General features: G+C 42.7%; 1 pseudogene; it reads right to left on the reverse strand.

Annotated features, from left to right (window-relative positions):
• Positions 1 to 21,258: 21,258 nt before the first annotated feature.
• LOC129039834 (U2 spliceosomal RNA) lies at positions 21,259 to 21,374 on the reverse strand (annotated as a pseudogene).
• Between the last annotated feature and the right edge of the window lie 4,710 nt (positions 21,375 to 26,084).

The raw sequence follows: 26,084 nt of genomic DNA on the forward strand, positions 1-26,084 counted from the left end.
TTTTGCTGGAGAATATATTCATGTTCCCACAGTTGCTTTCAGACTTTTTTTTTTTTTTTTTGAGATAGCATCTCTCTCTCTCTCTCTCTATCACCCAGGCTCAAGTGCAGTGATACTGTCTCAGCTCACTACAGCCTCAACCTCCTAAGCTCAAGCGATCCTCCTATTTCAGCCTCCCAAGTAGCCGAGACTGCAGGCACATACCACCACACCTGGCTAATTTTTAAATTTTTTGTAGAGATGAGGTCTCACTATACTGCCTAAGCTGGTCTCGAACTCCTGGGCTCAAGGGATCCTCCTGCCTCTGCCTCACAGTTGTGAGCCACTGTGCCTGGCCATTTTCAGACTTGTAAAAAAATGATTTTCATTCACTTTTTCCTGGGAAGGCTCTTGGGTACAATGTTATGTGTTATTTAAATCTAAACAGCAAACTGGCCAGCATTGCCCTTTTGAGTTTCCTCTGTGGGGAGGTCATGGATGCCCTACTTGAACTCTTCTGTAGCAGGCACAGCAGCGAGTGCCTAAGGGTGCAGAGCTGGGGGCCCCGTGGCTTTTCTAGCTCCCTTTCCTGTTCCTAGTGTTTTAAATTACACTTTTATTCCAAGGAAGGGCCCTGATTCCAACCACATGAAGTAACTATATTGGAAAGCCCTGTGGACTCCAAAGCCCTGTAATTAAAGAGCAAGGGATTCCTTTTCAGATAATTGAAAGGTGGTGGCAGAGACCCAGGAGTTAAATACTTTTAGGCCATGTTTGCATGTAGGTTTTCCTCTTTAAACCTGTGCTTCTTGCCTGTGAACACTATTTTCCTGGACGTCCAACAGCAATTTTTGTAAGAGTTTGAAACAGTAGGTTTGCCTTCACCTGAGAACCTCTGCAGGCCATTGACAGATCCCGTGGTGCCACAAGCAGTATCTGTGGAACTTTCTGAGCAAGTCTCATCTGCCTCCTGGGGTTCCAAATGGCCATCAGGGGCCATCACTGTTAAATGCAAAACTCGTGACTTTCTTGCTACCTTCTCCCTGAGGATGAGGGAGTAACTTCTGTTTGTGCTCACACACCACCCTGTTCCTGCCTCTATAAATAGCACTGGCCACACTGAGTTAGAATTATCCACTTGTCTCCCATTTCCTCAGGCCATCTGGACGTACTCAGAGTTACCCGTAGCACCACTCTCCAGGGAGCTCCAGCTTCTCTAAGCCCTTTTTTATCGTCCATTTATTCTGGGTTCTGATTTTGCCTTGACTCTGCAGTCTTAAAAATGTTCTTGCTGTACAGTTCTTGACTTTCTGCTTTCTTAGCCCAAACTGACAACTCTGTGGCCTCCAGTGCGTACGCAGTGCCTGGCCTAGAGTGGGCCTGCAGTAAGTGTGACTGGCCAAATGAGAGTTCTGCCGTCATCTTTATCACTGTTTTCTTTCTCTTTTTTCCTCCAGTTATTACCAATGGGGTGATTTGGTGAGGGCCAGACTTCCCTTCCAAATTAATAAGTGCAACTCTTCTAAGACTCAGGTGGCAAGAACTTGCAGTTCCTACGCAGTAGTCAATATATTCTTTCATTTGTGCAGCCCCTGCTTATAGCTGATTCCTATGAGATGGAATTTCTCAACAGTTGAATTGACGGAAATTTGGATAACACCACCTAAGGTCACTCCCAGAACTATCCCTCCATGCCAATCTCATGGCTAGATCGGAAGCCTTCAGGAATATGTTGGGCAAGCAGGTTCATGGCAACCACAAAAATCTTCAAAAGGTTCTTCCCCTAAACTATGTATTGCTAAGTCCTCAAATCTAGTAGATTTGGCTTTGCTTCACCTGTAAAACACACAGATGCAGGAGATAGAAGGACACCCAACCACTCTCCAACCACTCTTTTGTTTTACTGAATCTCAGAAATGGATGAAATGGCCCTAGAAGGCATGCTAAGAACCCATAAGTTTATTGTAGCCAAATCTTGGTACAAACGTGTTTCAGTATCACCATGGCAATATCTTCTTAATGAAATGGGCCCAATAGTCCCAAAGACAATTGTTTTGGGATAAACATAGAAACATCCTTCTGCTGTTAAAGCTTGAAACTTGTATCTGTTTTATGAGTTCCTTCCTCAGAAAATGACCTTCGGGAAGTATCAAAGAACTGAAACTTAGCAGATCACTGCACCAAACACCTCCTTGTCCCACCCTAGTTCCTGTTTTCTTACACCTTGTTACATTTCCTACGTGCTCTATAAACCCCTAGTTTTGGTAAGTCAAGGAGATGGATTTGAGACTGAGCTCCCATCTCCCTGGCTGCAGTACCTAGTTAAATAATTCTTCCTTGGCAATACTTGGCATCTCAGTGATTGGCTTTCTGTGCAGCAAGAAGCAGGGCCTAGACCAAACCCCTGGAGTTTTGGTAACATCAACAGTACAATAATAAATGAAAATAAATAAATAAAATAAATAAAAACATTGTATATAGTAAACCAAACGGTCATAGTTACTGTGGGAATGGGAGAGCAGAAAAGGCAGTTGAAGGAGGAAGCAAAACAAGGGGTCAAAGAGAGGCAGAGTCAATTATATTAAAATCCAGTTAATTTTAATATAATATATAATTTAATATAATAAATACATAAAATATATAAAAATCAGGACTTGGAATTTGAGTGTTACAGATTTAGAACCTATTTGAGGTCCACTCCAGTTTACTATTTTATGCATACTAAATTGAATTTTGATTTCTAAACTTTAGCCTCCTGACTTGCTAAAGTGCTCAGGCCTTACATGGTACAAAGGGCTTAAAAAATGAGGCTTAACTGATTTGGTGTCCAAAGTCCCAGCTTGCTTGGTGGACCATTGGAATATTGCTGGGAGAACAGTAACAACTTTGGGAGACCAACACAAGACCTTGTGTCACAGTGAAGCTTATGAAACTTGACATCACTTAAAGGCAAGTGTGTGGTTTTTTTTCTAGGATACTTCCCCAAATTAGGAACATCTCTTGTAGACCCTTGTTTGAGAGTACATACTAGTGCTCTAAGTCATTGTTTCCCTTCAGGAGTACTCGTGCAGATAAATAGGTCACCACAATAGCTGAGTGATCTCACAGCCATCACCATCTTTGGTTATAAAACAATCTCCACATTTAGATTTTGAGCTCCTGGAGGGGAGGTCTCCAATATTCTTTATTTTCTTTAATTTCTCAGCATCTTTCACATTGCATGTGTATGGTTAGGTGGAAGCTTCACGAGTGTTTATTAAATGATTAATCAGAGGAAACAGGGAGAGTAACTTCATGTAACTGGAGTGGCTTATTGAAAAGTTTGCCACCAATCCCTGTTCCTTTGTAGTAAACCTGTAACACATCTATGGCATTCCATCTTGAATTGTGGCTCCTACTGAATAGTACGCACATCCCAGGTGACTTGGAGGCTCTGCTCACGTGGCCTCTGCACCTCCTCTCATAGCTTGCTTTCTAATGTACCAAGGAGATTCTCTGAGAGTCTCCTTGTATCTTTGAAGACTGCTAGTTCTAAGGCAGTTTCTTGTTTTTTCTCAAGAAGGCGGTGAGGAATAGCTTTATTTTGAATCATTGTGACCCCTTGTGGGCATGTGTGGGGACTGCACCCCAACCTCTGTTGTAAGTAGTAGGCCCCATGCCTTGCTTGGGGCCACCTTGGCTCACTCTCCACTGACAAGTCTCAGTATAATCTCCTCTCCTCCTACCGCCCCCCCACCCCCCACCTCACCCACTGAAGACTGAGTGACCTGGAGTAGGAGTATTCTAAACTGGAAGGCTTAATTCAGTGTGACAAGGCAACCCTATTAATTTGCCTCTGCCTTGGGTTGGGATTTCACATCTCTCCCTGTGTCTACAGGATTGAACTGGCATGAAGTGCATTAGCTTCCCACTAGAGTTGGTGCAATTCTGCCTCAACTCTCTCTCCATCTCCCTTGGTGACTTCTTTACACCAGGAGGCAACCTGTCTTTATGGTTCTCCTTCAGCAAACACACACTTTTCTCCCCCAGAGACAGGTTTCCATGGAAACCAATCCAAGGGGGAACATTCTGGAGAGGTAGAGTTTGTGGTGTAAGGTGTGGTGAAAACCACAAGAGGGGTGTGTGGAGAAGGCAATTATGTCAGGATTATGTTAGAAATGTGAACAAAAACATACTGAGGCAGTAGGAAAGCACATTAAATTTTAAAAATGTTTTTAAGTGTTGCTATTCAATGGGAGTGACACATCCTAGAGAAATCAGAAGGCCGTAGAGTTCCCACTGTGAATGAGGCATGATGCAAAGTGGAGGGAAGGACCCAGGTGGCAGATGTGACCTCGCCTCAGGAAGTTTGCAGCCTCTTTGGAGAGGTGAGATGGGCACACTGGACAATAGTACATCAAAGCAAAGAATGAATGGGACCCACACAACCAGAGAGGATGCAGCCATGACTCCTGCTTTAGGCCAATCATCTTACCTCTAGAAACCAATTTTTTTTTAATTTGACTGCTCTATTATTATATATATATAGGCTGGGTTTGGTGGCTCATGTCTGTAGCCCAGCGTTTTGGGAGGCTGAGATGGGAGGATCGCTTGAGGCCAGGAGTTTGAGAGCAGCCTGGGCAAGATGTGAAACCCCATCTTTAAAAATTTGTTTTAAAAAAATTAGCTGTGCATGGTGGAATGCACCTGTGGTTCTAGCTATTCAGGAGGCTGAGGTGGGAGTTCGAGACTGCAGTGAGCTATGATTGCACCATTACACTCCGGCCTGGGTGACAAAGTGAGACTTCATCTCTAAAAAAAGTGAATTAATAAAATAAGCAGTTAGAAGAACATAATCTATACCATGGTGAATTTAAGGAAACTCAATCTGTAGTCCCGAGTCTCAACCCCAATCAAGGAAGATTTTAAAATATGGGAGATAGTAAGGCATGCTTTTATAGTTTTGGAGATGATCCAGAAGTTAGATGAGTGGGACAGAGAGGAAACAATGTTTTACAACCTTGGCTATGCATGCAAATCACCAAGGGAGTTTTAAATACTACTGCTGCCTCCTTATCTTGGAGATTCTGACTAGCTTGGTTTGAGTCCAGAGAGCATGGACATTGGGATTCTTAAAATTTTCCCAAATGATTCTAGTGTGCAGCCACGTTTTAGAACCATTGGAAGATCCCATTCCTAGCACCTTCCTCCTCCAGCTACTGCAAAACACACACACACACACACACACACACACACACACACACACACACTTCCTACTCTTATAATTTTTATCTTCGCAGAAAATTGATTAAATATAAACAGAGTGGGATAGAGCTTTCAGTATACTCAAATTCAATAAGCAGATAATTATGTTTATATGCCAATGAGGGAGTGATATGGCTTGGAGGTGTACCACTGTAATGGATGGTGGGAAGACTTCAAATAAGTTTCTGTAACTCTAATGTGCCTGTAATGTGATTGCAATAATGTGTCTCTGACCTTTGACATATTTCCTTCAGCCAGCTACAATTCTGACTTGGTGCCAGTGTTAGTGATGTGATGTCTGTGCCAAGGGTCATGAAAATAGAATCTGGTTTTCAGTGTCTGTTACAACACATCATATGTCCCTAAGCCCGCTTTCTCTGTCTCAGTGTCTCTGTGACTGTCTTCTCTGTGCATCATCTTTATACCTCTGCTTTTTCTTATGAATTTCTGTGCAAAAATCAAGCACTTGGCAGAATAAGAATAACTTCTACTTTCTGACAAGGGTTAACTTGTTCCCGTATAGAAATAATGTGTTTATTTTGTGTTTTCTGGTGGTAAAAATAGGAAAGGTGCTGCCTGATAAAACATCACCATGACATATAACATCCTTGTATTAGTCTTTTCTCATAGTGCTAATAAAGATGTACCTGAGACTAGGTAATTTATAAAAAAAAAAAAGAGGTTTAATTGACTTACAATTTAGCATGGCTGGGGAGGCCTCAGGAAATTTACCATCATAGTGGAAAGGAAAGCAAACACATCCTTCTTCACATGGTGGCAGGAAGGAGAAGAATGAGAGCTGAGCGAAGGAGGAAACCCCTTATAAAACCATTAGATCATATGAAAACTTACTCACTATTATGAGAATAGCATGTGGGAAACTGTCCCATGATTAAATTACCTCCCACTGAGTCCCTCCCATGACATGTGGGGATTATGGGAACTACAATTCAAGATAAGATTTGGGTGAGGACACAGGCAAACCATATCATACTGCCCCTGGCCCCTCCCAAATTTTACATCCTTTCTACATTCAAAACATAATCATGGGTTCCCAACAGTCCCCCAAAGTCTTGACTCATTCCAGCATAAACTCAAAAGTCTAAGTCCAAAGTTTCATCTGAGACAAGGCAAGTCCCTTTTGCCTATGAGCCTCTAAAATCAAAAGCAAGTTAGTTACTTCCTAGATACAATGGGGGTACAGACATTGGGTAAATACATCCATTCCAAATGGAAGAAATTGGCTAAAACAAAAGGGGCTACAGGCCCCATGCAAGTCTGAAATCCAATAGGGCAGTCATTTAATCTTAAAGCTCCAAAATGATCTCCTTTGACTCCATGTCTCACATTCAGGTCATGCTGATGCAAGAGGTGGTCTCCCATGACCTTGGGAGGCTCTGCCCCTGTGGCTTTGCAGGATACAGCCCCCTTCCTGACCGCTTTCATGGCTGGCATTGAGTGTCTATGGCTTTTCCAGGCTCATGGGGCAAGTTGTCAGTGGATCTACCATTCTGGGGTCTGGAGGACGATGGCCCTCTTCTCATAGCTCTACTAGGCAGTGCCCCAGTGGGGGACTGTGTTTGAGGACTTCAACCCCACATTTCCCTTCTGTACTGCCCTAGCAGAAGTTCTCCATGAGGGCTTCACCCCTGCAGCACAACTCTGCCTGGACATCCAGGCATTTCCATACATCCTCTGAAATCTAGGCAAAGGTTCTCAAACCTCTATTCTTGTCCTCTGTGCATCCATAGGACCAACACCATGTGGAAACTGCCAAGGCTCGGAGCTTGCACCCTTTGAAGCTGTGACCCAAACTGTACTGCCTTGGCCCCTTTCAGTTATGGCTGGAGTGGCTGGGACACAGGGCACCAAGTGCCTAGACTGCATGCAGCAGGGGGCCCTAGACCCAGCCCACGAAACCATTTTTTCCTCCAAGGCATCTGGGCCTGTGATGGGAGGGGCTGCCATAAAGGTTTCTGACATGCCTTAGAGACATTTCCCCCATCGTCTTGGACTTGGAAATTAACATTTGGCTTCTCATTACTTATGCAAATTTCTGCAGCCAGGTTGAATTTCTATCCAGAAAATGGGTTTTTCTTTTCTACTGCATAGTCAGGCTGTGAATTTTCCAAACTTTTATGCTCTGTCACCTCTAGAATGCTTTGCTGCTTAGAAATTTCTTCTGCCAGGTATCCTAAATCATCTCTTTCAAGTTCAGTTACACAGATCTCTAGAGCAGGGGCAAAATGTTATTAGTCTTTTTGCAAAAGCATAACAAGAGTAACTTTTGTTCCAGTTCCCAACAAGTTTCTCATCTCTATCTGAGACCACATCAGCCTGGACTTTATTGTTCATATCACTATCAGCATTTTGGTTAAATCTATTCAACAAATCTCTAGGAAGTTCCAGAATTTCCCAAATCTTCCTGTTTTCTGAGCCCTGAAAGTCTCTAGGAAGTTCCAAACTTTCCCACATTTTCCTGTCTTCTTCTGAGCCCTCCAAACTGTTCCAGCCTCTCCCTGTTACCCAGTTCCAAAGTCACTTCCACATTTTCGGGTATCTTTACAGTACCCCTACTACCCAGTACCCAGTACCAATTTACTGTATTAGTTTGTTCTCATGATGCTAATAAAGATATACCCATCTGGATAATTTATAAAGGGGAGAGGTTTAATTGACTCACAGTTCAGCATGGCTGAGGAGGCCTCAGAAAACTTACAGTCATGGCAGAAGGAGAAGCAAACATGTCCTTCCCGTGGCAGCAGGAAGGAGAAGAATGAGAGTCAAGTGAAAAGGAACCCCCTTATAAAACCATTAGATCTTGTGAGAACTTACTATCACAAGAATAGCATGGACAAAACCTCCCCCCACCATGACACGATTACCTCCCACCCATTCTCTCCCACCACATGTGGGGATTACAGGAACTAACATTCAAGATGAGATTTGGGTGGGGACACAACCAAACCTTGTCAATCCTACTGATTTTCTTTTGTTTGAGTGATAGTTTGTTGCAGTTGGAATTACTTATTTTGTACGACTTCAGGAGTATTAAGAAAGTCCTGTGCTATGATTTGGACATAGTGGCCCTGACATCTCATTTAGAATTTGATTTCCAGCATTGGAGGTGGGTATGATGGGAAGTGTTTGGATCCTAGGAAACTCTGGTGCTGTCTTTTGCAATAATGAATGAGTCCTTGCTCTGTTAGTTCCGATGAGAATTCCCCCTGAGAGCTGGTTTTGGAAAGAGCCTGGCACCTCCTCTTCTCTCTTGCTTTCTCTCTCACCATGTGATCTCTGTACACACAGGCTCCCCTTCACCTTTTGCCATGAGTGGAAGCAGCCAGAGCCCCTCACTAGAAACAGACATGAGGTACTTTACAAACGTATAGGTAGTTTTAAATCTCTTTATTTCAGGAAAACAATGCTTGTTCTGTTTTCTGGCTTTAATTTGTTCTGCAGGAATGTCTATTATTCATTAATTGCATTTTCTTCACCTATCTTTTGTATTTGTTACTTTCTGCCTAATCCAACTTATCTTTCTCTTCAGTTTAAAATTTTAACTTTTCAGTGTTCTGTTTCTCTTAAGGCATTATCTATTATGTTTATTTTCTTTTGTGTTCCTTCTAACTTAGTCTTCATTTCTGAAATGATTTTTCTATATTTCTAATTCTTTATTGAATTTTGTCACCTTCTTTCTGATACTTTCTATTTCAGATGCATATTTTCTTTTAATATATTTTATCATTTTTTGATGTCTTTTTGCTGATTTTGAAATATTAGGGAATGTTTTCCTTCTGTCTTTCTGGGACTCAGACATTTTCTGAATAATCTTATTCTGTTTCTTTATCTCTTTGACCTCAATCTTTTTTATTTATTATTTTTATGTGAAATTAGTGTTTCTCAACTTTTAAAATGAGAGGGTTTAAGAGAGCTCTTGCTAACTTTACAGACTTTCTTCTTCTAATGATTTTGTAGAGTGGCCAAAAATATGGCAATTTGCTTTTTAATATTTCCTGGTTCAATTCCTGTGCCCCACGTTGATCTGTACTTCTTTTTCGTTTGTATCCATTGTCCTTGTCTTGTTCAATTTGGATCCTGTTTTTTGCCTTTTTTTCTATCAGTTATGGTCAAATTCTGTAGATTCGGTTTCTCTTCAGTGTGAAACAGGACTGAAGGGAGCATTGGCTATTTTGAGAATGACCATTTTATCTACTTCAGACCTTTCTTGGGGCCCCTTCAATTTATCTGTTGTTGGGCTGTCCTAACCCCTTCCAGTTTCATCTGCTCTTCTCTAAGTTGCCTGCGGAGCTTTTCAGGTGATCCACGGATGGATATTTTGGATTTCTTGGGTCCATCAGATGCCATGTTGCTACCTTCAACTTCCCTTGGTCCAGGTAATGATGCCACACAGAACTTGTAGCTGCCCGGGTTTGTTATGCACCTGTTTGGATTCTAGACTCTGTGGGACATCTTGTCAACCTAATTATAGTGTAAATATTGAACTTTAACTTTCTGCTTTGCCTTCCTACTTTCTTTTATTACTTTTATGGAGGGGATAGAAGAGGTTAAAAAATATGCTGCCACTATGGCTATCTACATTTCTTAAATGATGGATTCCCCTAGATTCCCCTGTTTGTCATGACTTGTATCAATTTGGTCTTGAGGTCTCTCTGTCAAAAGTTTCCTTTATCCAAGATAGCCCCTCTCTAGGAGAGCCCTGACTGGGAGAAAAATTAGATTTGGGTGTGTCAGTCAGGTGAGACACAGTGAGGAGACAAAACCAAAATACATAAAAGAGAAGAAATTTATTACTCACAGGTCCAGAGATATTAGGAGTGCTGAGGGGAGAGGCAGGTGATGGGAAGTCCAGAGGCAGTGGGGAGCTCAACCAGCAGGTGAAGAGGGGGCACAAAGAAAGGGAAAGAGGACCAGTGGGACTAGGCCTTTATTAGGGTCTGTGAATGTGATTTCTTAGGCTTTTCTGTGGAGCTTGTGGATTGGCTGGTTTAAAGAAAATGTGTGCAAGCTGGGAAACTCATTTACATGACTACATGACTCTAGTGTTGATGGTTGTTTTTTTTTTTTTTTTTTTTTTGAGACAGAGTCTCACCTGTTGTCCAGGCTGGAGTGCAGTGGCATGATCTCAGCTCGCTGCAAGCTCTGCCTCCTGGGTTCACATCATTCTCCTGTCTCAGCCTCCCTAGTAGCTGGGACTACAGGCGCCCACCACCACGCCTGGCTAATTTTTTTTTTTTTTGTATTTTTAGTAGAGATGGGGTTTCACCATGTTAGCCAGGATGGTCTCGATCTCCTGATCTCGTGATCCACCAGCCTTGGCCTCCCAAAGTGCTGGGATTACAAGCATGAGCCACCACGCCTGGCCAATGGTTAGTTTTTATCCTGTTCACCAGCTGTGGGATGTATTGGATTTAGGGTCAGTGGGATGAGGAACAAGCAGGCTTTATCACAAATACCACAAAAGGAGGGTAAGTTTTAACCAGGTCAAAGGTGACCAGGTACTACTGGGTTTCAAACAATTTATGTCAGGCCTAGAAATGGATGCTCAGGCATTGTATTACTCTATTCTCATGCTGCTATAAGAAATACCCAAAACTGGCTAATTTATGAAGGAAAGAGGTTTAATTAACTCACAGTTCTGCAGGGCTGGGGAGGCCTCAGGAAACTTACAATCATTGTGGAAAGGGAAGCAAACATGTTTTTCTTCACATGGTAGCAGGAAAGTGAATTGCTGAGCAAAGCTGGAAAAGCCTCTTATAAAACCACTAGATCTCGTGAGAACTCACTCACTATCACAAGAACAGCATGAAGGTAACCACCTGCATGATTAAATTACCTCCCCCTGGGTTCCTCCTATGACATATGGGGATTATGGGAGCTACAATTCAAGATGAGATTTGGGTGAGGACACAGCCAAACCATATCATTATGCCCCTGGCTCCTCCCAGATCTCATGTCCTCACATTTCTAAACACAATCATGCCCTTCCAACAGCACCCAAAAGTCTTAACTCATTCCAGCATTAACTAAAAAGTCCAAGCCTAAAGCCTCATCTGAGACAAGGCAAGAGGTGAGCTCCAATGACTTTGGGCAGCTCTGTCCCTGTGGCTTTGCAGGGTACAGCCCCTCTCCTGGCTGGCTTCATGGGCTGGCATTGAGTATCTGTGGCTTTTCCAGGTGCATGGTGCAAGCTGTTGGTGGATCTACCATTCTGGGGTCTGGAGGATGGTAGCCCTCTTCTCACAGCTCTACTATGCAGTGCCCCAGTAGGGACTCTGTGTGGAGGCTCCAACTCCATATTTCCTTTCTGCACTGCCCTAGCATAAGTTCTTCATAAGAGCTCTGTCCCTGTGGCAAACTTCTGCCTGGACATCAGGCATTTCCATACATCCTCTGAAATCTAGGTGGAGTTTCCCAAACCTCAGTTCTTGACTTCTGTGCACCTGCATGCTTTACACCATGAGGAAACCACCAAGGCTTGGGGCTTGCACTCTCCGAAGCTACAGTCCAAGCTGTACCTTGGCCATGGCTGGGATGCACGGCATCAAGTCCCAGGATGGCACAAAGCAGCAAGGCCCTGGGCCCAGCTCACAAAACCATTTTTTTCCTACTAGGCCTCTGGGCCTGTGATGGGAGGGGCTGCCGCAAAGTTCTCTGACATGCCCTAGAGACATTTTCCCCATTGTCTTAGCCATTAACATTTGGCTCCTTGTTACTTATGCAAATTTCTGCAGCCAGCTTGAATTTCTCCTCAGAAAATGGGTTTTTCTTTTCTATCACATCGTCAGGCTACAAATTTTCTGAGCTTTAATGCTGTGCTTCCCATTTAAACATAAGTTCCAATTCCAAAGCCTATTTTTGTGAATACATAAAACTGAATGCTTTTAACAGCATCCAAGTCACTTCTTGAAATCTTTGCTGCTTAGAAACTTCTTCCAATAGATACCCTAAATCATCTCTCTCAAGTTCAAAGTTCAACAGATCTCAATAGCAGGGTCAAAATGCCACCAGTCTCTTTGCTAAAACATAGCAAGAGTCACCTTTATTCCAGTTCCCAACAAGTTCCTCATCTCCGTCTGAGACCACCTTAGCCTGCACTTCATTGTTCATATCACTATTAGCATTTTGATTAAAGCCATTCAACAAATCTCTAGGGAGTTCCAAACTTTCCCACATCTTCCTGTCTTCTGAACCCTCCAAGTCTTTAGGGAGTTTCAAACTTCCCCACATTTTCCTTTCTTCTGAGCCCTCCGAATGGTTCCAACCACTGCCTGTTACCCAGTTCCAATCCTACTTCCACATTTTCTGATATTTTTACAGCAGCACCCCACTCTCTGTGGTACCAATTTACTGTATTAGTCTGTTTTCACACTGCTACGAAAAAATACCCACGACTGGGTAATTTATAAATGAAAGAGGTTTAATTTACTCACAGTTCTGCAGGGCTAGGGAGGCCTCAGGAAACTTACAATAATGGCAGAAGGGGAGGAAAACACGTCCTTCTTCACATAGTGGCGGGAAGAAGTGCAGAGCCAAGGGGGGAAATGCCCCTTATACAACCATCAGATGTTAGGAGAACTCACTCACTATGATGAGAACAGCACGAGGGTAGCCACCACCATGATTAAATTACCTCCCACCAGGTTCCTCCCATGACATGTGAGGATTATGGGAACTACAATTCAAGATGAGATTTGGGTGGGGACACAACAAAACCATATCAGGCAGCAACTATATTTAACAAATTGATGACATTATTCTGCTCAGGTATCTACATATGACAATGCTCAAAGGGTTTCTTTAACTGTAATTTCTATGCTGTCATGAAAATGATTTATTGAAACAGTATTTTGAAATGAGTACACATTTTACTAAGTTAGTTTATGTGTGTGTATATAAGTGTTTGTGTGTGTTTGTGTGAGTAATCCAATAGTTCTTTAATATGGATGTTTTAAAAAATTTTTTAAGTAGCAAGAATACTGAAAATATTGTTAAATAATAAATGCTTATAAAATTCTCTCTCACAGCTGCTGATAACAATAATAGCCATTATTTATTGCATACTTGCTAAGTACTTCACAAACAGTGCTTCATTTAACTGTCACACAGCCTCATGAAGCAGCCTGTTATGTGTTTTGTGTGATTGAAGGAGCCTTAGACACTGTAGACACTTGGCTGAGGTCACATAGCCATTGAATGATAAAACCAGAATGGGAGCTCAGGTGGCCCCAGAGGTAAGTCTGCCTTCTGAATCATGTGCTCTGCTGCCTTTCCTTCAGTGGTTTGTAACCCTGCTGCACATTTAAATCACTGGAAAACGTTTAAAAAGTATTGATGCCTAATTGTGTAATCCAGACAAATTGCATCAGAATCTCTAGGGTGGGGCCCAAGCATTTGTATAATTCCTAAGTCATTCCTAAGTAATTGTAATGTGCAGTAAAGGTTGAGAACCTCTAATTGTAATTATTAATTACAGTGTAGCTAAGGAAATACACACACACACTCACACACACACACATGCATGCGCGCACACACACACACATCCTATTTCAGAATCTCTCTTGGCAAAAACAGTAACAGAGATGCCAAGCCCCAGAATTGGGGTGTATTCCATGGATGCCAAGGTCAAACACAAAGGTGGAAGATCACTCATTCAAAGACTGCAGTGGGCCAAGCCAAGAAAGATGATTTGAAATGCAAATCTTAGGAGGACTGAATCAAAAGTTTGGCAAAGAATCTTCCATTCAAAGACAGAAGACAGAAAGATAATCTGGGGATGAGGTATCTGGGAATGGGGACCAGATCGTTTGAAAGGGGGACTTTTATAGAGATCTGGTGATATTGGATATGGGTTGAAAGGGAACCATAAATGCAGAGGTCACAAACTGTTGGCTCATAATAGATGTGTTTTGTTTGCCTTGCACCAGCATTTATAAGAATTTGAGTCAAAGTTAAAAAACTTGGAGGTTACACATACAAATTGAGGTTCTAGCTTCAAAAAAAATCTGAAGATTTGGTGTCAGGAGTTCTTTGTTCCCACAGGGTAACACTCAGTGGCCTGGGTAGTGGCTTCTCACTTTCAATGAGATCAGGAGTCTCCAGTTCTGTGTTCCCCACAAGGCTCATGAGGCTTATTTAAGTTATCTGACTGTCAAAATTGACCTGTATTGATATAGGTGGGCTTCTGATTTAAGATTCCAAACCAGCTTGGACATGAAATAGTCATTGAATACCAAATGTTCATGTATTGATTTCTGTGGTCACCCTTTTTTCCCTTTAAATATTCCTACAAGATGTTATGGCTACCCGTTTCATTAGTTAATGGGACTGGCGGCACAGTGCTACAGCTCATTCTCTGTCAGTGTCTTTAAGTTCTGCACTTTGCCCTGGTATGTTCTCTATTGCTTGTGATCTCCCTGCATATCCAGCATTTGGTGCTCAGGGCCCCTTTCTGCTCAGAATCTAAGCAGGGGATGGATCCCTCATTGTGTCACACCATTGGACTTCTGTGTCACATCATAACTAACCCCACTCTACAGCAGTGATGCCAGCTGAGGCAGGACCACTTCATCACCACGCTGAGATAATGCAGGCTGCCCAACCATCTGTTTTGCCTTTTCTTAACCACCTGTTCTGGTAAACTTTTATAGAAAATTCCTTGAAGAAGTCAAATGAACTTTGAACTCTTCTCCTCAAAGAAAAGTGTGTTTGTTTTTGTTTTTCTCAGAGTTGGCTTGGCCTGTGATATGGTTTGGCTCTGTCCCCACCCAAATCTCATTTTGAATTGTATCTCCCATAACTCCCACATGTTGTGGGAGGGACCCAGTGGGAGATAATTGAATTATGGTGGCGGTTTCCCCCATACTGTTCTCATGGTAGTGAATAAGTCTCACGAGATCTGATGGTTTTATAAGGGGAAACCCCTTTTCCTTGGCTGTTACTTTTCTCTTGTCTGCTGCCATGTGAAATGTGCCTTTCACCTTCCACCATAATTGTGAGGCCTCCCCAGCCACATGGAAATGTTAGTTCATTAAACCTCTTTGTTTTGTAAATTGCCGAGTCTTGGGTATGTCTTTATCAACAGCATGAAAACAGACTAATATAGTAAATTGGTACCAGTAGTAGAGTGGGGTTCTGCTGAAAAGATACCTGAAAATGTGGAAGTAACTTTGAAACTGGGTAGGAGGCAGAGGTTGGAACAGTTTGCAGGGCTCAGAAGAAGACAGGAAAATGTGGGAAAGTTTGGAACTCCCTAGAGATTTGTTGAATGACTTTGACCAAAATGCTGATAATCATATGGACAATGAAATCCAGGCTGACATGGTCTCAGATGGAGATGAGGAACTCGTTGGGAACCGGAGCAAAGGTGACTCTTGATGTGTTTTAGCAAAGAGACGGGCAGAATTTTGCCCCTGCCCTGGAGATCTGTGGAGCATTGAACTTGAGAGAGATGATTTAGGGTATCTGGTTGGAGAAAATTCTAAGCAGCAAAGCTTTCAAGAGGTGACTTGGGTGCTGTTAAAGACATTTAGTTTTAAAAGGGAAACAGCTATAAGTTCAGAATATTTGCAACCTGACAATGCAATAGAAAAGAAAATCCCATTTTCTGAGGAAAAATTCAGGCTGGCTGCAGAAATTTTTATAAGTAACTTGGAGCTGAGTGTTAATCCCCAAGACAATGAGGAAAATATCTCCAGGGCATGTCAGAGGTCTTCATGGCAGCCCCTCCAATCACACACCCAGAGGCCTAGGAGAAAAAAATTGTTTAGTGGGCCAGGCCTAGGGTCCCCATGCTGTGTGCAGCCTAGGGACTTGGTGCCCTGGATCCCAGCTGCTGCAGCCATGGCTGATAGGGGCCAAAGTAGAGCTCAGGCCATGTCTTCAGAGGGTGCAAGCCACAAGCCTTGGCAGCTTCCATGTGGTGTTGATCCTGCAAGTGCACAGAAGTCAATAATTGGGGTTTGGGAACTTCCATCTATATTTCAGAGGATGTGTGGAAATGTCTGGATGCCCAAGCAGACGTTTGCTGCAGGGGCGAGGCCCTCATGGAGAACCTCTGCAAGGACAGTGTGGAAGGGAAATGTGGGGTTAGAGCCCCCACATGGAGTCCCTCCTGGAGCACTGCCTAGTGGAACTGTGAGAAGAGGGCCACAGTCCTTCAGACCCCAGAATAGTAGATCCACTGACAACTTGCACCATGTACCTGGAAAAGCCACAGACACTCAACACCAGCCTGTGAAAACAGCCGGGAGGGAAGCTCTACCCTGCAAAGCCACAGGGACAGAGCTGCCCAAGACCATGGGAACCCACCTCTTGCATCAGCGTGGCCTGGATGTGAAACATGGAGTCAAAGAAGATCATTTTGGAGCTTTAAGATTTGACTGCCCTGCCTGGGGCCTGTAGCCCCTTTGTTTGGCCAATTTTTCCCATTTGGAACGAGTGTACTTACTCAATGTCTGTAGTTCGTATGTATCTAGGAAGTAACTAACTTGCTTTTGATTTTACAGGCTTATAGGCAGAAAAGACTTGCCTTGTCTCAGACAAGATTTTGGACTGTGGACTTTTGAGTTAATGCTGAAATGAGTTAAGACTTTGGGAGACTGTTGAGAAGGCATGATTGGTTTTGAAATGTGAGGGCATGAAATTTGGGAGGAGCTAGAGGTGGAATTATATGGTTTGGCTCTGTCTACACTCAAATCTTATCTCGAATTGTATCTCCCATAATTCCCACAAGTTGTGGGAGGGACCTGGTGGGAGATAATTGAATCGTGGCTGTGGTTTCTGCCATACTGTTCTTGTGGTAGTGAGTAAGTTCTCATCGTTTTATAAGGGGAAACCCCTTTCACCTGGCTCTCATGCTTCTCTTGTCTTCTGCCATATGATGAGGTGAGAAATTAAAGAAATAAAGAAAAATAAATTAAAAAGAGAAAGAAATAAACTTTCCTGTAATAGGCTGACTTGTCCCAGAGGCAGCAATGGGCACAGCCCAGACCCAGGGAAAGTCTTGATAATACTATCTAAGAGGCCAAGACACAAAGGAATGTGCTCTGGAGACTCTCCCAGCACTCCCTCAACATAGGGAGAGGAAAAACAAATTTGCCTTTGTTTTATGGTACGAGTTTATAGATTCTTGTTCTCTGTAACTAGTAACTTCAAGTATTCTGTTTTATCTAAGAAGCACAGTGAAGGTTGTGATAAGCCTGAGCAGACCTGAACTCCAGCTGTCTGGGCACCATAGTGAAGGTTATAAGATAAACCAGTGCAAGGCTCTTTTGAGCGAAACCTAGATGACAGACATCTGGGTTGCTTGGCAATGGTCATGTGTAATCCTGAGTTATAAACCTGTCACAATTTAATTAATTGTTCTGCCTCTGTATCCTTGCTTTCGTGCCACTGTAACTGTAAGCCTGCTTCAAGCTAGCTCACCCCCTTTTAAAAGTGTGTATAAAAGTCAAGTGCTCGGAGTCGCTTCCAAGATGGCCAAATAGGAACAGCTCCAGTCTGCAGCTCCCAGCGAGATCAACACAGAAGACAGCTGATTTCTCCATTTCCAACTGAGGTACCAGGTTCATCTCATTGGGACTGCAGTGGGTGCAGCCCACGGAAGGCAATCTGAAGTAGGGCAGGGCATGGCCTCACTCAGGAAGCACAAGGGGTTGGGGGATTTCCCTTTTCTAGCCATGGGAAGCTGTGACAGACTGTATCTGGAGAAACAGATTCATTCATTCAAACAGAACTGTATCAAACTGTTCAAACAGAACAGTATCAGGTTCATTCCTGACCAAATACTGTGCTATTCCAACAGTCTTAGCAACTGGCAGACCAGGAGATACCCTCCCATGCCTGGCTCGGTGGGGTCTCATGCTGACAGAGCCTTGCTCACTGCTAGCACAGCAGTCTGAAATCGACCCATGATGCTGCAGCTGGATGAGGGGAGGGGCATCTGCCATTGCTGAGGCTTGAGTAGCTCACAGTGTAAACAAAGCAGCCTGGAAGCATGAACTGGGCAGATTCCACCTCAGCTGAGCAAGGCCTACTGCCTCTACAGATTCTACCTTTGGGGGCAGGGCATAGTAGAACAAAAGGCAGCAGACAGCTTCTGCAGACTTAAACGTCCCTGTCTGACAGCTCTGAAGAGGGCAGTGGTTCTCTCAGCACAATCTTTGAGATCTTAGAATGGACAGACTGCGTCCTCAAGCAGGTCCCTGACCCCTGTGTAGCTTGACTGGGAAACACCTCCCCGTAGGGGTCAACAGACACCTCAAACAGGCAGGTGCCCCTCTGGGACGAAACTTCCAGGGCAAGGATCCGGCAGCACTCTTCTGCAGCCTCCGCTGGTGATACCCAAACAAACAGGTCTGGAGTGGACCTCCAGCAAACTCCAACAGACCTGCAGCTGAGGGGTCTGACTGTTAGAAGGAAAACTAACAAACAGAAAGGAATAGCATCAACATCAACAAAAAGGACATCCACACCAAGATCCCATCTGTAGGTCACCAACATCAAAGACCAAAGGTCAAGAAAACCACAAAGATGAGGAGAAGCCAGAGCAGAAAAGCTGAAACTTCTAAAAACCAGAGAGCCTCTTCTCCTCCAAAGGATCACAGCTCCTCACCAGCAAGGGAAGAAGACTGGACAGAGAATGAATTTGACGAGTTGACAGAAGTAGGCTTCAGAAGGTCGGTAATAACAAACTTCACCAAGCTAAAGGAGCATGTTCTAACCCATTACAAGGAAGCTAAAAACCTTGAAAAAAGGTTAGATGAACGGCTAGCTAGAATAAAGTGTCGAGAAGACCTTAAATGACCTGATGGAGTTGAAAACCATGGCACGAGACCTTTGTGACACATGCACAAGCTTCAATAGCTGATTCGATCAAGTGGAAGTAAGGATATCAGTGATTGAAGATTAAATTAATGAAATAAAGCAAGAAGACAAGATTAGAGAAAAAAGAGTGAAAAGAAATGAGCAAAGCCTCCAAGAAATATGGGACTATGTGAAAAGACCAAATATACGTTTCATTGGTGTACCAGTAAGTGACAGGGAGAATGGAACCAAGTTAGAAAACACTCTTCAGGATATTATCCAGGAGAACTTCCCTAACCCAGCAAGGCAGGCCAACATTCAAATTTCCAAAAATTTCCAATTCATAGACTTAATCAATGCAGAAGCTCAAATTATACTTTGAGATGCCACTAAGTTTAAACACTGTACCCCCTGTAATCTTAGGAAAGTAAATATAAAATAGAGGAAATATAGGTGTGGCTCACGTTAACTATACTCTTGCCTAAATGTCCCATAGTCATAGTAGCCATTGCCCTAAAATATCTGATATTGGGAATAGATGTGCCAACACAATGAATAAAAAATTTAAAAAGTCAAATTTTGGCACTTACAAATTGGCTTGATTAAAATGGGATCCCAGTGGCTGGGCATGGTAGCTCGCACCTGTAATCCCAGCACTTTGGGAGGCCGAGGCAGGCAGATCACCTGAGGTCAGGAGTTCAAGACCAGCCTGGCCAACATGGTGAAACCCCATCTCTACTAAAAATACAAAAAGTAGCCAGGAGTCATGGTGGCTGCCTGCACTATAATCTCAGCTACTTGGGAGGCTGAGGCAGGAGAATGGCTTGAACCCAAGAGGCAGAGGTTGCAGTGAGCTGAGATCGTACCACTGCACTACAGTCCGGGCAACAGATGGAGACTTCCTCTCAATAAATAAATAAATAAATAAAAATAATAAAATGGGATCCCACAGATCTACAGTTAAAATAGTTAATATAGCCTTATGTAAGTTAAAACAGGGCTTTCAAGGATTAAAACTTATGTAGTATATACCTAAAAGAAAGGAAATCAATATATGGAAGAGATTCTGCACTCCATGTCTAGTGCAGTACTCTTCATAATAGCCAAAATTTGGCCAGGTGCAGTGGCCCACATCTGTAATCCCAGCACTTTGGGAGGCTGAGGCAGGCAGATCACTTGAGGCCAGGAGCTTGAGACCAGCCTGGCCAACATGGCGAAATCCTGTCTCTACCAAAAATACAGAAAATATCTGGGCATGGTGGCACATGCCTGTAGTCCTAGCTAATCAGGAGGGTGAGGCAGGAGAATTGCTTAAACCCGGGAGGCGGAGGTTGCAGTGAGCCGAGATTGTGCCCATCAACAGATGAATGAAGAAAGAAAATGTGACACACACACACGCACACACACACACACACACACACACACACACACACACACACACACACACACACACACACACACACACACACACAAGCTGGAATATTATACAGCCATAAAAAGGAATGAAATCTTGTCATTTGCAGTAATGTAATGTGGATGGAGCTGGAGGCTGTTATCCCAAGTGAAATAACTCAGAAACAGAAAACCAAATACTGCATGTTCTCAATCACGTGGAACTGAAGAAAGCGGATCTCATGAAGATATACTCTATCCAGTGGTTACCAGAGGCCAGGAAGGGTAGTGGGAAGAAGGGAGGGGTGAAGAGAGATTGATTAATGGGTACAAAAATACAAGTAGCTAGACACAGTGGCTCACACCTTTAATCTCAGCACTTTGGGAGGCCAAGGTGGGTGGATCACTTGAGCTCAGGAGTTTGAGACCAATCTGGGCAACATAGCAAGACTCCATCTTTACAAAAAATACAAAAAAATTAAAAATATAATTAAAAAATTAATGCTGATAGATCAATTAGATAGCCATGTGTAAAAAGAAAGTCTTGAAACATACCCTAAACTACCCACAAAAATCAATTTCAGAAGGAATGTAGCTTTAAACATAAATATTAAAAAATAAAATAAATTGTTTTTATAACTTTGAGTAGGGCAATATTTTTTAAACAGATAACAAAAACCAGTAGCTATAAAGGAAGAGATTGATAAATTAGACCGCATTCAAATTAATAATTTTTATTTATCAGAAGACATCATTAAGAAAGTGAAGAGGCAAGTTTTAGAGTGGAAGAAAATATATATACACACATAACTGACAAAGGGATCACATCCAGAATGTGCAGAGCACTCCTATAAACAATATGAAAAAGACGAATATTAAACTGATAAGAACAGATACTACACTAGATCTTAGCCAAAAGGCTGAGAAAGAAGGGGAACATCACACACTGGGGCCTGTCATGGGGTGGGGGGAGTGGGGAGGGATAGCATTAGGAGATATACCTAATGTAAATGACGAGTTAATGGGTGCAGCACACCAACATGGCACATGTATACATATGTAACAAACCTGCACGTTACACACATGTACCCTAGAACTTAAAGTATAATAACAACAAAAAAAGAAAAAGACAAATAGAAAAATGAGTAGAAGGCTGGATATATAATTTATAAAAAGAGTCCAAAAGTGTTCAATTTCCTCAATAGTCATGTAAATGCAAATTAAAATCAATGAGATATCACCACACATCCTCCAGAATAGCTAAAATAAAAGAGACTGATGGGGATTTCCGGCAAGATATCCAAATAGGAACAGCTCCGATCTGCAGCTCCCAGCAAGATTGATGAAGAAGATGAGTGTTTTCTGCATTTCCACCTGAGGTACTTGGTTCATCTCATTGGGAATGGTTGAACAGTGGGTGCAGCCCATGGACAGCGAGCCAAAGCAGGGCGAGGCATCGCCTCAGCCGGGAAGTGCAAGGGATCTGGGGATTTCCCTTTCCTAGCCAAGGAAAGCCATGAGAGACTGTACCAGGAAGAACAGTCCACTACTGCCCAGATACTGTGCTTTTCCCATGGTCTTTGCAACTGGCAGACCAGGAGATTCCCTCTGGTGCCTGGCTCAGTGGGTCCCATGCCCACGGAGCCCAGCAAGCTGAAATCAATTGGCTTGAAATTCTCGCTGCTAGCACAGGAGTCTGAGATCAACCTGGGATGCTGGAGCTTGCAGAGGGGAGGGGCACCCACCATTGCTGAGGCTTGAGTAGGCGGTTTTATGCTCACAGTGTAAAGAAAACCTCCGGGAAAGTTCTAACTGGGTGGAACCCACCGCGCTCAGCAAGGCCAGCTGCCTCTCTAGATTCCACGTCTGTGGGCAGGGCATCTCTGAACAAAAGGCATCAGCCCCAGTTGAGGACTTATAGATAATACCCCCATCTCCCTGGGACAAAGCACCTAGGGGAAGGGGCAGCTGTGGGCACAGCTTCAGCAGACTTAAACGTCCCTGCCTGACAGCTCTGAAGAGAGAAGTGGTTCTCCCACCACAGCATTTGAGCTCTGATAATGGACAGACTGCCTCCTCAAGTGGGTCCCTGACCCTCGTGTAGCCTGACTGGGAGACACTTCCCAGTAGGGGCCAACAGACACCTCATACAGGAGAGCTCTGGCTGGCATCTGGTGGGTGCCCCTCTGGGACAAAGCCTCCACATGAAGGATCAGGAAGCAATATTTGCTGTTCTGCAGCCTCCCCTGGTGATGCTCAGGCAAACAGGATCTGGAGTGAACCTCTGGCAAACTCCAACAGACCTGCAGCTGAGAGGCCTGTTAGAAGGAAATCTAACAAAAAAGGAATAGCATCAACATCAACAAAAAGGACGTCCACACCAAAACTCCATCCATAGGTCACCAACATCAGAGACCAAAGGTAGATGATAAAACCACAAAGATGGGGAGAAACCAGTGCAGAAAGGCTGAAAATTCCAAAAAGCAGAATGCCTCTCCTCCTTCAAAGGACCACAACTCCTCGCCAGCAAGGGAGCAAAACTGGAGGGAGAATGAGTTTGAAGAATTGACAGAAGTAGGCTTCAGAAGGTCGGTAATAACAGACTCCTCTGAGCTAAAGGGGCGTGTTCTAACCCATCGCAAGGAAGCTAAGAACCTTGAAAAGAGGTTAGATGAATTTCTAACTAGAATAAGCAATGTAGAGAAGAATATAAATGACCTGATGGAGCTGAAAAACACAGCACGAGAACTTCGTGAAGCATACACAAGCTTCAGTAGCTGAATCGATCATGTGGAAGAAAGGATATCAATGACTGAAGATCGACTTAATGAAATAAAGTGAGAAGACAAGATCAGAGAAAAAAAGAGTGAGAAAAAATGAACAAAGCCTCCAAGAAATATGGGACTAGGTGAAAAGACCAAATCTACATTTGACTGGTGTACCTGAAAGTGAGGGGGAAAATGGAACCAAGTTGGAAGACACTCTTCAGGATATTATCCAGGAGAACTTACCCAACCTAGCAAGGCAGGCCAACATTCAAATTCAGGAAATACAGAGAACACGACAAAGATACTCCTCAAGAAGAGCAACCCCAAGACACATAATCGTCAGATTCACCAGGGTTGAAAAGGAAAAAATGTTAAGGGCAGCCAGAGAGAAAGGTCGGGTTACCCACAAAGGGAAGCCCATCAGACTAACAGCAGATCTCTCGGCAGAAACCCTACAAGCCAGAAAAGAGTAAGGGCCAATACTCAATATTCTTAAAGAAAAGAATTTTCAACCTAGAATTTAATATCCAGCCAAACTAAGCTTCATAAGTGAAGGAGAAATAAAAGCCTTTACAAACAAGCAAATGCTGAGAGATTTTGTCACCACCAGGCCTGCCTTACAAGAGCTCCTGAAGGAAGCACTAAACATGGAAACGAACAACTGGTACCAGCCACTGCAAAAACATGTCAAATTGTAAAGACCATCAACGTTATGAAGAAACTGCATCAACTAATGGACAAAATAACCAGCTAACAACATAATGACAAGATCAAATTCACACATAACAATATAAAACTTAAATGTAAATGGGCTAAATGCCCCAATTAAAAGACACAGACTGCATCAATGTGCTGTATTCAGGAGACCCACTTCACTTGAAAAGATACACATAGGGTCAAAATAAAGGGATGGAGGAAGATCTACCAAGCAAATGGAAAGCAAAAAAAAAAAAAAAAAAAAAGCAGGGGTTTCAATCCTAGTCTCTGATAAAACAGACTTTAAACCAGCAAAGACCAAAAGAGAAAAAGAAGGGCATTACGTAATGGTAAAGGGATCAATGCAACAAGAAGAGCTAACTATCCTTAATACAATGGACCCAATATAGGAGCACCTGGATTCATAAAGCAAGTTCTTAGAGACCTACAAAGAGACTTACACTCCCATACAATAATCGTGGGAGACTTTAATACCCCATTGTCAATATTAGACAGATCAAAGAGACAGAAATTTAACAAGGATATCCAGGACTTGAACTCAGCTCTGGACCAAGCATACCTAACAGACATCTACAGAACTCTCCACCCCAAATCAACAGAATATACATTCTTCTCAGCACCACATTGCACTTATTCTAAAATTTACCATTTAATTGGAAGAAAAACACTCCTCAGCAAACATAAAAGAGCAGACATCACAAGAAAGTGTCTCTCAGACCACAGTACAATCAAATTAGATCTCAGAATTAAGAAACTCACTCATAACTGCAGAACTACATGGAAATTGAACAACCTGCTCCTGAATGACTACTGTGTAAATAACAAAATGAAGGCAGAAACAAAGATGTTCTTTGAAACCAGTGAGAACAAAGACACAATGTACCAGATTCTCTGGGACACATTTAAAGCAGTATGTAGAGGGAAATTTATAGCACTAATGCCTAAAAGAGAAAGCAGGAAAGATCTAAAATCGACACCCTAACATCACAATTAAAAGAACTAGAGAAGTAAGAGCAAACAAATTTAAGAGCTAGCAGAACACAAGAAATAACTAAGAACAGAGTAGAACTGAAGGAGATAGAGACACAAAAAACCCTTCAAAAAATCAAAGTATCCAGGACCTGGTTTCTTGAAAACATCAACCAAATAGATGGACCACTAGCAGGACAAGAGAGAAGAATAAAATAGATGCAGTAAAAAGTGATAAAGAAGATATCACCACCCATCCTACAGAAATACAAACTACCATCAGAGAATATTATAAACATCTCTACACACATAAACTAGAAAATCTAGAAGAAATGGATAAGTTCCTGGACACATACACCCTCACAAGTCTAAACCAGGAAGAAGCTGAATCTCTGAATAGACCAATAACAGGTTCTGAAATTGAGGCAATAATTAATAGCCTACCAACCAAAAAAAGTCCAGGACCAGGCGGATTCACAGCTGAATTCTACCAGAGGTACAAAGAGGAGCTGGTACTATTCCTTCTGAAACTATTCCAATCAACAGAAAAAGAGAGAATCCTCCCTAATTCATTTTATGAGGCTAGCATCATCCTGATACTAAAGCCTGATAGAGACACAACAAACAAAGGGAATTTTAGGCCAATATCCCTGATGAACATTGATGTGAAAATCCTCAACAAAATACTGGCAAACCGAATCCAGCAGCATATCAAAAAGCTTATCCACCATGATCAAGTCGGCTTCATCCCTGGGATGCAAGGCTGGTTCAACATACACAAATCAATAAATGTAATCCATCACATAAACAGAACCAACGACAAAAACCACATGATTATCTCAATAGATGCAGAAAAGGCCTTTGACAAAATTCAACAGCGCTTCATGCTAAAAACTCTCAATAAACTAGGTATTGATGGAAGGTATCTCAAAATAATAAGAGCTATTTATGACAGACCCACAGCCAATATCATACTGAATGGGCAAAAACTGGAAGCATTCCCTTTGAAAACCAGCACAAGACAAGGATGCTCTGTCTCACCACTCCTATTCAACATAATGTTGCAAGTTCTGGCTAGGGCAATCAGGCAAGAGAAAGAAATAAAGGGTATTCAATTACGAAAAGAGGAAGTCAAATTGTCTCTGTTTGCAGATGACATGATTGTATATTTAGAAAACCCCATTGTCT

This window comes from Pongo pygmaeus, chromosome 5 (assembly GCF_028885625.2).
Source record: "Pongo pygmaeus isolate AG05252 chromosome 5, NHGRI_mPonPyg2-v2.0_pri, whole genome shotgun sequence".
Lineage (NCBI taxonomy): Eukaryota > Metazoa > Chordata > Mammalia > Primates > Hominidae > Pongo > Pongo pygmaeus.